Below are 15,609 nucleotides of genomic sequence, written 5' to 3'. Positions count from 1 at the left end.
ATACAGCTTTGAAGAGCTGATATCCAAATGCGCCTAGGAACGTTAAATCCGCCAGCCCCAAATGTGTGTTTCTGTGTTGACGTAGGTGAACCTAATTAAATGTGCCAGGATCGAGTGTGTGTGTACGTGTGTACATATGCGCATATGTGTGTGTACTTTTTTAATTAAGTCAGTTGACACCCCTGGGATAGTGTCATTGCAGAGGTGACAGAGACCTCCTGGACAGTGACTAAACACACTGTGTTTTCAATTACCCGCTCATGCAGCGTGTGAGTGTGTGTGTGTGTGTGTGTGTGTGTGTGTGTGTGTGTGTTTGTGTGTGTGGCTGTTAATGTGTATGTGGGTGTGCGGGGGTGGGGGATAATGGCTTCAGGTGTCACACCATATCGGCTCGTCTTTTTATTAGACCCTGACTGTAACGAGTAATTAACTCCCCGCCGAGAACATGTTTGTTCCTCTGTAGATGTCATATAGAGAGATATTAGCAAGCCACGGGTCAGAATTTACTTTTCCATACCAGAGGCGGGGGAAACTACTGTGTGTGTGTGTGTTTGTGTGTGTGGGATGCAAATAGGGCTTTAGCTATTGCTATACATTTCAAATAGTTAGGAAATAAATTATTTGTCATATAAATACTTGTATTGAACTTTTTTAATATATTGGTATATATATATTAATTCTGTATTATAAGCTGCTTACAGCTAGTGTAAGGAGGTTAAACGGGTCATATCCTTCTCTAAAATCTCTTTTATATTGCTGTGAAATGTCCTTCAAACAACTGGATTTATTGAAGTTTCTCACCAAAAACTACATTTTCCAGGATAATATTTGAACACATCATGATGTCGTTAGGTTCCAATTTGCTTCACCCAATACTTTTATCTTCTGCGATAAATCCATGACAACTGATGTCTCCTGTAACCCCGCCTCCCAGGCCTTGGTTCAGCCTTGTTCTCATTCACTTGAAAGGATGAGGATAAATTAACTCTGAATTTCGGCTATTAGTGCATTTTATAACAGTTAGGACCTAAATATGTAAATAAGGGCTATTCAAGCGTTTCTACTGAGAAGTTGATTTACCTCAAAGAAATCTGCCGAGTTACAGACATCTCTTACGTAAGTCTATGGGAAAACACAGTTTGGCCTCTTTGTCAAATTGGCTTGAGATCTCCATCAGCCTCAGCTGTACTTTGTGTTTAGCACTCAATACAAAGTGGCAAGGGATGAGCAGCAGGTCCAACAGCTTCGAAAGAAGTAGGTAGAGGGAGGAGATGTTAAAGGGCAACTTCAATAATCTTCAACCTGATTCCAATGATTGTAGTGTAGACTCCATGTTTATGATTAACATTACCGTCCCTGTGTTTTCCCTGTATTAAGATGTCTCTCTGCTTCCAGCTGCAAAATTTGGACTAGAAATCTTCTTCCTTATCCTTTGTAGGCAATCCTCCAAGGACGGTCCCAGAGGATACCACTGTATTTGGAAGAAAACTAATTTCACAAATTTCTGTGAGATCATGTTACTTCCGCATTTGGTCATAAACTACAGTATTGGACACATTGAAACATTAGCCTGATGATGTGGGGGATCACCAACGCCATTTCAATTCATCCTCTGCTAAATGTCACAGTTATCCAACCAATAGTTGTTAAGACATTTCACTTCTCAAGCCAAAAATGTCAACGTCGTGGTTGTGCGAGAGGAGATGTGTGGGTGAGGCAGCAGCAGGGAGCATGGCCTGAGTGGGAGCTCAGTGCTGAGCTCTTGTGGTCGGACATCATGTTCATGATCCAGGCTGTGTATGACATGCTTTCAAGTCTGTCCAACCTCCATGCATGAGTTTGGTAAAGATATGACTTCATGCATGGGAACCTTTGAGCACAGTCTAAGTAGCTGGCCTTGTAAGAAGGCTAGTTACAGCACCGATGTTGAAGTTGGAAAGAAGTGGCAGACAACATCAGCCGTCAGCAGTAAGCACCTCCACCCATTGAGGAAGTACACTGCTTTCAGTGGGTGAGCAGCCCCAACCACAAACTGGGATGTCAACAGGCTCCCTCACTAAGTAATTGCTGCATTTGGACCCGGACAGGCAGCTTGCATGATGGAAACGATGTGGTGAGTTGACTGACGTTTTCGCCTGTATCTAAATTTGCATTATCATGACTCAACCGCAACTTTACGCCAATGAAGTCCGTCCATTGCAAGGCAGCAGGCTCACGAAACTCAGATCAAACAGTCAAACTAGGCGGCATTGAACAAAAGTGAATCAATATTCTGTTACTGCATGGCAGAAACATTTTACAGTACTGTCTAGCTTTTAAATGAGAAGGTTTTGTCACCCGGCCGCCATGTTGAAAGCAGTTGAGCATTATGGTCTTGTCAGAAACTTCAAAGCAGGAAAACGTGTGACATTTTGAGAAGATCAAAGTGGTGCGTGAGAGAAACAGGGACATATCAGGAAACAATGGAGCAGTGTCAGAACCATGGAGGTGGGATGATGAAGATCTGCTGGGCATCAAGACTCTGATCGGGTTGCCTGGACAAGACTGTCTGATGTTAAGACCCAATGACCTGAAGTAACAGGACTGATGGTGTGTCCCAGTGCACTCTCCCCTCACTCATATTTAAGTGATTACAGAATCTTAAATGAAAGCACACCTTGATTGATTTATGGGTCACAGGATGTAGGATCGATGACGAAAGGAAGCATACTTAGCTAAGTGCAAAGCACCAAGGGTCTGTGACCAAACCATATGTTTTACTTTTTGCTGCAGACATCGTCAGCAGACAGACTGAACAGAGACATTTTAGAAATACAGATATATAGGGAGACTGGCAGTCAAGATAACAGCAGAGGTAGTAGGTCTATACATTTAGCTGGTGAATCTTTTCAACCAGTTTTATTTCCTCACATCCCATGGTGCTGCCTGGGTGGAAGACAATCAAATCTCATTTGTGAAAATCTGTCCTCTCTTCCAGCTGGGCTGTAATAGCACACTTGAGAATCAATCTGAAAAAAACCATCACTGCTGAAGAGACGACATAAAGTGTTACCTTTGTTTCATTGAAATACAGTGAAGGATTAATTTCAAATCTTCCCATTCATCATTGCTTCAACATTGTCTCGTAAATAAAAAGCCAAAGTTCAGACGCCAGGCGACAATTCAAAATATAATGGAATATAATGCAGTAAGACTTGTCCTTCATCCTCCTCTCTGTCACTGCCTCCAGACAGTGTGCTCTGTGTTTCCTGGAGAGGGGTTTGTTGTTGTGTGTCCACTCCAGTATTTTATATATTTGAACCCCAAAGTACCTGCATGAGTCCACCCTCTCCACTTCCTTCTCCTGGATGATAACCAGGACAGGGGGCCTCCTATTCCTAAGTAGTCCACCACCAGCTCTTTGGTCTCGCCTCATTGACCTTCAGGTGATTGTTGTTGCACCATGTGACGAAGCTCTCTAGCTCTCAGTCCTCTGTACTCTTTGTTTTCTTTGGTTACGCATCCAACAATAGAGTATTTTTTATGCCCACTGACTTAACTCTTTTTGAAAGAGAGCTGTCTCTCTGTGTTTCAGGTCTGCCATGCTCCCTTTTCAATTCCTAGAGCGCCCACAACTGAGAGTCATCAGTCCATCAGTGGAGCTGGACATCAACCCCTGATTCAGTGCTTCTGCCCTCTTTCTCTCTTGGCCTTTTGAGCTGTTTGTTTGCTGCTGTTGCCGCTGTGAGTGTTCACACTGCTGAACCTGTGTTTCGATTGTTCCTGAGTACAGGTCTATGAGGTTACCCTCTGTCTTGGCTGGCTAGGTGGAAATGTGGTTAGTAACCAGTCTGGGTAACTTTGAGGAAGCTGTGTAGGGTTTCTCTGCCATTTACTGTGTCATCTCCTGTTTTGTGGTTAGTTAGGGAGCTCGATATTCTGTTTGTTTCTGTAGGCCAGTTGAACTTCATATTTTCTAGTTAGTGTGGGGGTTTTGTTGATTATTTAGAGACCCTGCTGTCCCTGCTTCCATTTTAGTTGGTTATCATATTTTGTTCCAACTTTTGCCAAGGTTTTTCTAGCACTAGTTATGTTACTTCCATTGTAGCCCTAGGCACATTAAATAGGCCGTAGCAGGATTCAACTGAGAACCTTTGGTGTTGGCAGGAAGGAGTCAGTAGAATGAGTGGTGTGGTGGTGGGACGGCAGTCAAACTGGCTGTGTTAAAATGAAATGAATCAAAGAGACGGCGATAGCTCAGTCACTCTCTCTGGGGGATTATAGAGGAAACAATTATCAGTAGGATACAAGATGATGGACTCATCCTCTTCTCCTCCTATAATTGCTTAAGAGAGACCACTAATGAAGACAAAACGACGGTGGACGGAATTAGTCTGTGTATGTCTGACTAAGAATCAACATGAATACTAAAAAGGACATGATACATTTTCCAGGCTGTCTTTGACATTAGAGGCTAGTTGTCTTCATATTTCAGTTAAATTAAGAGGACCAATAACAAAGCCTGTACCATCCAAGTAACAAAGTTTTTTGCCATGGTATTTTGCACAGCTCACATCCTTCTGCATGGACGATGTACCATCTGTGGTAGTTCCTGTGAGCAGCATTAGTGTTATCACAGTACTGGGATTTCTAACTTTGATAAAATACCGTGAAAAATATCGATATTCAATACCTTTCTTGATAGCACGGGGAAAATCTCTACAATACTGAGGGCATAAAATCTTACGGTCCTACCGGGGAGTCCTCCCATACTAGGCGGGCTTCCCTGACCTGCCGAGATTGAAGTGTAAAAATATATTTGGTTCACTATGAAACTGTGGTGAGCCAACCTAGACTCTAGGTAAATAATGGGAAACAGTGAAGGCTATAACATGATAACAACCTCCGCGAGAGGAGGTAGGGTAGTGTGGGCATTGCAGCGGTGTGTGTATCAGCTGACTGTCGGAGAAAAGAGAGAGTGAGAAAGCGCAGCTGTTGCCGGTGTATTGATAGTTTGAAAAGTGATGCACCAATGTAATAATGAATGAGGGTTCACAAGTCCCAAATCTACTGGTTTAAAATGAGGAAGAGGTGGTACCATCCTGTACATGTGCACACACATGCATGTGTACCATCACTTCAACTGACTGCAAAGACTTTATATAAGCAAAATATTTTCCTACTTTTTAGGCCTCTGCTCGAAAATTGCATGCACATACTAAAAAGACTGTATCTCTGCAACCACAAGGTCTATTTTAATAATGTTGGTGTTATAATAAAGGGAACACTTGTGAGATTTGTTCAGATGTGTAAATATCAGTATATATGTTAATGGTTAAGAGTAAATGAAGATGGCACACAGCACAAATGAACATTTTTCAGATTTGCCTAAAAGAAAAGCCCTTAGAGGGTAATTATCTCTTTGGAATGATGCAGCTGCAAGTCTACAACCTCTCCCAAATCATAGCACAATATGTGAACAGTCTTTCTGCAAAGTTTTACTTTGGTAAAGTGAAGCAGAACAAAATTAGAGAGGTTTTAGTACAGAGAGGTCAGGCGAGGTCACCAAAATGGGAATGTTGGCACAATCTGTTCCATTTAAATTTTATCATGTACCAAACTATATATTTCACTTGTATATCACTAATGGTGTTCAATACATCCAAATACAGCAGTTTGGGCTTTATTTTGAGAGCCAGAAACCTCTCTGAGCCTTGTCTGTGTGTCTCTGCGTAATGAAGTTTTTCTGGATTTCAGTCCCCTGTGTGTACGCAGGCCTGTATCTCACGAACCCATTGGTCGATTTCAGTGATTGACCCCTCCTTCGATGCGTCAGAGCCAATATAATTGAGCTATACCAACGTGGAAAAGATTGACAGCACTGTTAGCCAGTCAGAATAAACAACGTGCCGTAAACTGTGAAGCGTACGATCTGATATGCTGAAAGTGAAATCCCACCCCTGGTCCTTCTGAAGCCACGGAAATTGACGGAATGATTTCAGTGAAACACAGGATATCCATTGAACATATACTATGGTGAAAATGCATTATTGCTTTTTCTTCTGCAAAACTCCAAAAGTAAGGTGCATTTTCTGATCATAAGCGATAAAGCGATTTGTGCTGCTGGTGTTTGTTGGCTCATATCTCGGTGATGCTTTGTTGTAGCAGAATATGACTTATATGTGCGGAATCCGTAGGTTGTCTGCTTTCTTATGAGTGTGTGTGTGTACTGCATGAATTAGCACAGTGGTAGAGCCAGAAATGTGGCGAGTGGTTTGCCTAGGGGGCGCTAGATTGATTTTGATATTTGGTAATTCATATAGTTTTAGTTTGAGTTGTGTTTGGAGTGTGTACAAACGGCTTACATATACTTGTAGCCCAGGTTCTGCTGTTTCATTTGGTGTGCGACATCATTATATTCGTTTGTGATGAGTGCATTTTTTTGCATTTCTTTCGATAGTATATGGTAAACTATGGGGGGGGTGTCATGCTTAAAAGGTTCTGATCTATATTGTGAATTCCTTGATATTAGCCTTCATTTTGCATTCCCAATTTTCTGTAGTGCTCCCACTAATATTTGTTCCAAGAACGTTCTAAAGTATAAAAATATTTTTGAGACAGAGAACATGACCACAAGTACTGATATACACTAAATATATAATTTGATTCTACTGGCAAAATATAATTTTTTACAAAGGCAAATCTCCTGTTTGTATTTAAAACCATAATTGTATTTTAGTAATCCCCTAGAAAACACTTTTATACTCAGACTGACTAATCTTTTTAATCTTTGATCATTTTACTTCCTAATTTTAAATAATTTGCTACAGTCATGTTCTCAGATGTAGCAGGTATTGTATTGTAATGAACTAATATCACGTTTTATAAATGTCAGCTTGTTGAACAACCCACAATTAGCTAACCCCCTGTCCAGACACAAATGAGCTGCAAGGCGTTGTAAAAGAGTAGTGAGTGAGGAGTCAGCAGGCAGTCAATGGCAGGATAAAAAGGCAATAAAAGGTGTTTTGAGAAAGTGTGAGCAACCGTTCCCACGAGAGGTGCTTGAGCATGCAGCCATAAATGGCCTCCCAAAATATGACGCAATTTATTGAAGCAGAACGCAAATGAATCATGGACAGATGCAGAGGTGCACGCTCTTTTAATCACTCACTCACTCACAGACACGCAATCAATCACATGATCCTCCTGACAGGGATAACGACAAAACGCTTGTTAGAAAACATTGGTTTCCATGACGACACCCATCAGAGCTTTGTTGAGAGCAGGGGGCGGGAAGGAGGAAGCAGCCGTCTTGTAATTCATGAAGCAGGAAAGACCCTCTGCTCTAGTCTTTTGAGGACGAGTCTTAATTCAAGTCTCAAGTCACAGTGAGTCTTAGGTGTGTCTGAAGTCCAAGTCGCAGACCCGAGTCCTGGGTGATGCTGGGATTCTAACGATGAGTCTTTTTTACACTTTTTTAAACTACATCACGGCGGGGTCAGCCATGCAAGCAATAATATTTTCTGAACCTGACACACATTAAATTTCAACAAGTCTTGTTATTAACAGAAATTCAAGTGAAGTTTGACTATGATCAGGAATTTCTCACTACAGCCCCTCATGACCAATATAATCTATAGATTGCTTTACATTTGTCCTGTGTAATCAAGACACTATTAAAAAGAAGGTGTAAGGATAAAAAAAAATACTGCATATACATTTGTGTATATGTATTTGAGTAGAGTGATTCTCTGCTCTCCACATTGGATAGTGTTTTTTGCTTTTGGTTCCGCGTCGAACTGGATCCTGGACTTTCTGAACCCTACAACTGTTCTGCTAAGCACAGCTCAAACCACATCATTAAGTTGGCTGATGACACAACGTTACCAACAGCAAGGAGTCTGCATTCAGACTTGAACTGACAACTGGGTGTTTGGACAATAATCTGACTTCTAATGTTGAAAAGGTAAAAACTGCTCAACTGACTTTAAACACAAATAAAGCCGTCTCAACATGACTGGCCAGTTTTACCAGTTTCATGAACATCTCTCCAATGTAATCCGTCCCGTCCCGTCCGTATCAGAAGCCTCCTTCAGCTCCTCTCCTGGGTGACCATAACCTCTGAGACTTTAAGGTGTAGAATATAGCACATTAAGGGTGAATTGTCCATAACAGCTTATTATGTGCCGTGTAGTTTTCTCTCTGCTCTCTCTCCCCAGTGTCCATTCAGGTGCCACCCCTTTCCCTGCCTAGCAGCTGCATTGTGTGAGCGTACGCGGCTGGGCTCAATCACCGACTAGGGCCGTGATGGTGAAGAGGCCAGGAGATGCAGACACACAGCCCAGTGGGCCGAGTGGCAGCAGTCAAGTTGTGTGTGTTGTTAGGCCATGTCCACATTACTCCGTTTTTACTCCGTATTTGCTACGTTTACACTGATGTGGCCACACTACGCCGGAGTTTTGGAGCACCCTAAACGGAGGAGTCTGAAAACTCCCCCGAGGTTGGAGGTATTTGAAAACTCCGGGGTTTTGGTTGAGTGTGGACGGTCGGAAACGGATGTGTGTTAGAAAAAATGAGCCCACACCCGTGTTCGCTATTGGATTGGTTATTAGCAGCCATGACGTCTCCGTCCCTGATTCGTCACACTCACTATCACGTGACCTGTACCTGGAAGAAAAAAAAAAGCCAGGGCGACCAGCGATTAATTTCAACATGGATAACTAATTTCAAGCGTTGCTGCTAGCACAACAGTAAAAGTCTGCATTTCTGTGGAGGAAGCAGCTGTTATTGGAGCGATTAGCGAGCACCGTGACCAGCGGCGTCATCAGCCCTATGGAGCGGCCAAGCCAGTTAGCCGTAAATGCTATTCAGAGCTACGAGTGAGCTACGTTGTTTTTAGATTCTTTCTTTCAATCTTTTTATTTTATTTTCAGTTTAGACAGGAGTGCGACATGCCACTCGCAAACAGAACAGCACGTAACATACCTGCCAACCACACAAACAACCAATCCCGGACACAAAAAATACAAAAAACTAAAACAAAACAAACAAAACAACAAAAAATAAATAAAAATAAAATAAGTAAATAAACATAAATCATCATCCTTCTACTAGATACCAATGAACATTGTGAACCTAGCTCCCTGGGCGTACCTCAGAACCCAAAGTTACAAAAACCTCCCTCCTACACCCATCCACTTTTCGGCCCACACATTTTGTATGCCAAATATTGTCCTCCACATGAATTACGTACAATATGGCGGCCAACCATACAAACAGTCGCACACAGTGACAAACAAAATATTGTGGACTTTCTTCCTTCAGAGTCACTTGGATCCCACGGTTGCAAAACCGCTTAGTATGATTTCGGCATATTCCTCTCCAATAAAATCCATAACAGGGTTCCAAACAGAGAAGAACCCATCTATGTCTCCTTGGAGAACATGTGTGAGCCTCTCCAGTGGGATTAATTGAAGAACATTATAGAGCCAACTTCAAACAGATGGTTTTGCATCATCTAGCCAGTGCTGTAAGATTGATGACCGTGCACAGTACCATAAAATACTGAGGGTTCTTTTATATCTGTTTAATGCAGGTGAGGCAGTTTTTAGATTCTAATGAGAAGACTCGTTGCTTTGTTTTACTTCTTCCGTTTGGTAGCCTTAGTCTGTAAGTATGTCTGTATGAAGCATGAAAAGATGTACGAAGATATATTATATTCGCTCTTTTAGAATAGCATTTGTGTTGTATTAAATGCTAATCGCGGTTAGCATTTCCCCATTGGCGGTTAAATGTTAAAATTAGCTTAGAAGCTAGCTAGTCGGACATGTTACATGATGTTCAGAGCTAGAGTTGTGCCCTAAAAGATGGAGCAATTCCCCCATGCCCTAAAGAATTGATAGAGGGCGAAGATGCTGTCCCTGTTTTTCTGCTGGGTGACCCAGCTTATCCCCTGATGCCGTATCTCATGAAGGAATACCCCAATGGCGGAGCTACACCACAGGAGCAGTATTATGGGCTATCACTTTGCAAGGCACGCATGGTGATTGAATGTTCATTCAGACGTTTGAAAGCAAGATTTGCAACTTTAAGGAGGGCAATGGACATAAACATGGAGGACCTTCCCTTTGTGCTTGTTTTGTGCTCCACAACTATTGTGAGGTTCAGAAAGAAACTGTTAGCGAACAATGCATAAATGCTGCTCTGCAGTACGAGAGGGACTTCCAGCCACCTAGCAGAGCCACGAGAGCAGACAACAACGAAACCGAGGGTAAGCGCGTTAGACGTGTGCTAACCACATTTCTTGACCCATAACATAGTAGGAAGCAGCTGTTATTGGAGCGATTAGCAAGCGTCGTGACTAGCGCCCCACGGAGCCCCTACGGAGCCCCCACGGAGCGGCTGTCTGAAGCTACAGTTAGCAATAAATGCTATTCAGAGCTAGGAGTGACAAACAGACAACGACACAGAGGAAACGAGTGAGAGACGAGTGATCGACGTGTGTTAACCACATTTATGGACCATAATCTAGTAAACGTTTACGTGTAAGTGTTGATTTTAAAGTAAAGTTGATGAGAGAGAGAGAGAGAGAGAGAGAGAGAGAGAGAGAGAGAGAGATAGACCCGCAGCGCTGTAACTACGTCTGAAAAATAAAACTTCTAAAACTTTCCACGAACTGTGTCTGTTTGAGTTTATAGAGAAAGATTTTAGAGGAAGATCTTAAGTATCAAATACAACCTTTCATTATTAAAGACTACTTTATTACTCTGTCGTATTTATTTTTTTAACTAAGCAAGCAATCCACTTCCTGTTTACACCGTCACGTGTATGCCCAGTGTACGTTAATGGTCACGTGCTGTCCGCCTTCGAAGGCTGCCGTGTGGATGCAGATCAACTCGAGAATGATGCTGAAACTCCCGTGTGGACGGAGATCGTTTCTATTTGACAACTCTGCTTCCAAGTAGAAACGGAGTAGTATGGACATGGCATTAGATGTGGTGATCTCCTCTGCTCGAGGGGTGTGGGCTGGTGTTTGTAGCATGACCCTTTAGTTTGGTTTACATTGTGGTCTTTTAAGTAAAATTGTTACTGCTGTTAATCAGTGTTGCTTTCCATTTTTTCAGAAAGTAGTTTTTGCGAGCATTTCCATTTATTGTTAATATAATACTATTTTGTTTATTCATCCGTTGCCCATGAGTCTCTTTCCCTGGGTTTATTTACATCCCTCATCCCCTGGACCTTAATCGGGGAATGTAACACAGCTGTAAATAGAACAGTCAATCTGCTGTCGCTGCAGAGCTCTGGTCATTTGTTCTCGCTTTAAGGCAATTGAAGACGCATTTATACCACACAGGGAAGAAAAACAATTTTGGCCACCTCTACTTGGACAGTTCCATTTACAGTAGTCATGCTTTGCTGCAGATGAATTATTTCTTATATGTTCATCTTTCATGGCGTAATGTTCAGTGTTATTACTGACCGGCCACTCCGGCCTGTCTGTCAGCTGGGAGCAGGAAAGCTCACTCTAGTGTTCAGAGGCAACGCAATTTCCAAAGAGTGAACAAACAAGCTAGAGTGCTGTCATATTCAACCCTTCACCGCATGGGTGTTTTTCAAAACATTTCTCCCTACCCCAGGTGACCAAGCACTTGAATAACGTAGATTAAGCCTAAAATAATGTTGCTTGTATACTTAACGTATTAACATTAACAAACACAAATTATGTTGCTATTTCTGAAGTTCCAAATCTTGTATTGATGTAATTTATAAATACCAAATTCATTATTATATTTCAGCATAGCCCGTTTCATGTTTAATCTTACACATCTCTTACTCTTAACTTCTCATTGGCACCCAACCCAAATTAGTCAGCATAGTACTCACAAATCACTTGCTTGTGGGCATTGCAACATGGCTGTGTGCAATTTCCACTGTTTTGCGGTGGAGCGTGGATGGACAGATGTGGCATCTCCAGCGTTTCTTTTGGGGGTTTCTCAGCAAAGCTTCTGTTTTTGGGAAACCTTTTCTAGCGTCCATCAGCTCGTGAAAGTTGCATGACGTCTTTTCTTTTCTCCAGCCTTAGCCACAACCGCTAAAGGCCGAGGAAATTGTGACACTTATGAGATCCTCTGGCTTCGGTAGTTGCCCAGGAAAACTACTTTCACGTGTCTCTTGCAACGCGCTCCGGGCTGTTGAGGGAATATACGATTCTCTCATTGGTCATAACTTCTCTTGGGACTGCTACTTGGGCGGCATCTTGATCGTGGTCACTAGCTCATGCCATCTTCATTATTTTCATGTTCCACTTCTGCTTTTTAAATGTTCTGATTCATAAACAGCACAAAAACAATTCCTCATCATCAGTAGCTTCAAGTACAATCTTCATTTTCAGGGCTGCTTTCGTCAAAACCCTCCAGTATCAAGTGCTGCTTTGCACTAAACCTGACACGATCATGTTACTGTGCCTGTAAGCTCATACAAACAAACATTGTCATCGCTGTGTGTATTAATTCGTAGAGACAACAGCCCCATCATGAGGCCAAACAGGAAAACCCCTGCCATCACTTACATAAAACTGTTTATTGAGAAACATATAAGACAAACAATGCATTTTATATTGGCCCCCACACTTTTTCTTTCTTTTTTTTCTTTCAAGACAATTTCCAGAACTTCGACATCTACTTCCCCCATCTCTCGCTCTCCCCCATATACAGTAGTCTCTCATGGTCTTGTTTAGATCCAGATGGCTTGTTGCCGCCATCTGGTGTCACATGTTTACTTTACTTTTTATCCTCCTGTCACTAACGACGTCGACCCATTAGATTAGAGACATTTATGAAACAACATACAGATAACACCAAATATTCACAAACCAACACAGATTTAATCCAAAATGGGACATGGACCAGCTAAATAACCTATGAACACCGCGTAGGTTATAACACAAACAAGTTGTAATGCAGGATGACAAGTTAACATGGTTCTCTTGTCCTGGTCAAAAATATGACAACATCAAAGCTGGCTGTGGTACAGACTTAAATGTCATAAATATTTATCATAGGTCATACACAATGTACAAATAGTACTTTTCCTTTAATGCAAACTTTGTACTTGGAACCATATCTATGAATTTAGACAGAATTGTCACAGTGTCATGTAAAGGCATTTGCTACATTCAAACACCGGTAACGTTTTCTGTGCCTTACCTGCTGCTAAATCTATTAGACATGTATTTATATTTAATTCATTTTAATTGTTCTACACTTTAATTGTTTATTTTGTTACAATTAGTGCTACAGATCCAATGTGTTCATGTGTACTAAAAAGCTTTTCCTGTATCCCATAAAACTTCTACATGTTCTGTCTTCTTGATTTGGGAATGGAAATGAAACCATATGGTGACGATATTTTGATCATCATAATATTCATTTTATATACTGAATTGTCAAAATGTATTTTTCTACCTACATCACATCATCAATTCAATAACAAGTATTGATGACTGAATAAATGTGTACCTTGCCATTGCCAATGATATTTGGAATGTACATGGCCCCTGCTGGACCCCCTGCAGTTTGCCTACCATGCAAACAGGTCGGTGGATGATGCAGTCAACATGGGACTGCACTACATGCTGCAACACCTTGACTCCCCAGGGTCATATGCAAGGGTTCTGTTTGTGGACTTCAGCTCAGCGTTCAACACCATCATCCCAGCAATACTCCAACCCAAACTCTCCCAGCTCACTGTGCCAGCCTCCACCTGTCAGTGGATCACAAACGTCCTGACAGACAGGATGCAGCAGGTGAGGCTGGGAAAAATCACATCCAGCACCCGGACTATCAGCACTGGCGCCCCCCAGGGATGTGTGCTCTCCCCACTGCTCTTCTCCCTCTACACCAACCACTGCACCTCAGAGGACCCAACTGTTAAACTCCTGAAGTTCACAGACGACACAACGGTCATCGGCCTCATCAGGGACGGTGATGAGTCTGCGTACAGACGGGAGGTTGAACAGCTGGTCCTCTGGTGTGGTCAGAACAACCTGTTAAACAAGCTCAAAACTGTGGAGATGACAGTGGACTTCAGGAGGAGCCCCCCAACACTGCCCGCCCTCACCATACTCAACAACACTGTGTCTGCTGTGGAGACCTTCAGGTTTCTGGGATCCACAATCTGTATGTATATACGATGAGAGCAATGTGTAACCGGAGTCAAATTCCATGTATGCGCATGCATACATGGCAATAAAGCTGATTCTGATTCTGAATACTTGACTGTTATATTCTAGGAAGGCAGGGAATTTTCCGTGACTGCCGTTTCTCGTGACCTCCGCTGTAGTCTACCTTTAAGGTGAGGCCATAAGCTCAAAACGTATATAATCCTTCCTGTTCAAAACAGGATCAAACCAGTTACATTCTGTTGCAGACCTAAAAGCAGGATGAATCATGTGTGAGTGACGCATGAAATAAAGGAGGTACCAGCCTCAGACCACCATAAAAGGAATCTGGATTATACTTATTTAATAAGAATAATAGAATAGGCTTAAAAGTCTTCACCCTGAGAGGGGTTAAGAAGACATTTCTGCTATCAGAAGACAGCATGAAAAAAAAGTGAAAAAAAAAAAAACTCACAGAGAAAGCTGATGGAGGAAAGCCTGTTAATGCAGGATTGTTAGTGCAAGCTTAAAGCGATGAAAGCTGAATAGGGAATACCTGTTACAGCAGGAGTGTCAGCATCAGCTTTTGTAGTATTGAGACTGTTTCATTGAATTGAAATTGTTGTATGTGATTGTTGTGAGCAGTTCCCTGGATGAAGACTTGGCAGTGTTAGTCAAAAAATGTGGAGAAACTTAAAATAGGCAATCGTAAGGTATATATGATCTACGTAACTATTCATACTGGGTGTTAGGGTTACATCCTACTGAGAGCGCCTAGGTCGCAGCCGTACAAGACTTAGTAAGACAATAATTCCAAAATCCTAACGACTCAGCTACGGGCTGAGATAAAAGGCCGAAGGTATTTTTTTGACACTTCTGTGAGGACACTAAAACCCACGAAGGTTGGTCGGACTATCGATGGAGTTACCATCGTGTTAGGTACGGATCCTGCCCCACTTTCCCCGGGGCAGGATCCGTAAAATGTAACATCCTGTTTCAGGCCGTGGCATTTAAAGAAGTATAAGAAGTGCTTTATCTGTGCAACAACAGATATATACGTTTTTTCCATAGAACATGTGAACATGTGAATATACAATATCCAACACAGAGAAAAAGAGGATATGTGTGCAGGCAGTCAGCTGCATGGATCACAAGTTACATGATGCAAGCTTATGATAGACTGTTTCAAAACAAGTTATAAAACAGTTTACTTGTAAGAATATAAAATACTTATAAGAATATAATATTTCCATTACCCAACAGCAATATACATTTGCACATATTTTAACACAAAGGGTGAAGGTGTACTGAGTTCAGAGCAAAAGTACAGGTGCTTAGTCATTTACACAATATACTAAGTAGAAATTTACCATTACAACATCAATAAATGTGTATGTTTGCCTCTGAAGGCCCCTTTCTGTTTGTGAACATGATGATGTATTTTTGTGGGTGGAGCATAGGAGGCAGATTAA

This window comes from Anarrhichthys ocellatus, unplaced genomic scaffold (genome assembly GCF_004355925.1).
Source record: "Anarrhichthys ocellatus isolate YVR2014 unplaced genomic scaffold, GSC_Weel_1.0 scaffold85, whole genome shotgun sequence".
In the NCBI taxonomy this organism is placed as follows: Eukaryota; Metazoa; Chordata; class Actinopteri; order Perciformes; family Anarhichadidae; genus Anarrhichthys; species Anarrhichthys ocellatus.
The sequence above is the reverse complement of the archived record's forward strand: the minus strand, read 5'-3'. Positions refer to the sequence as shown.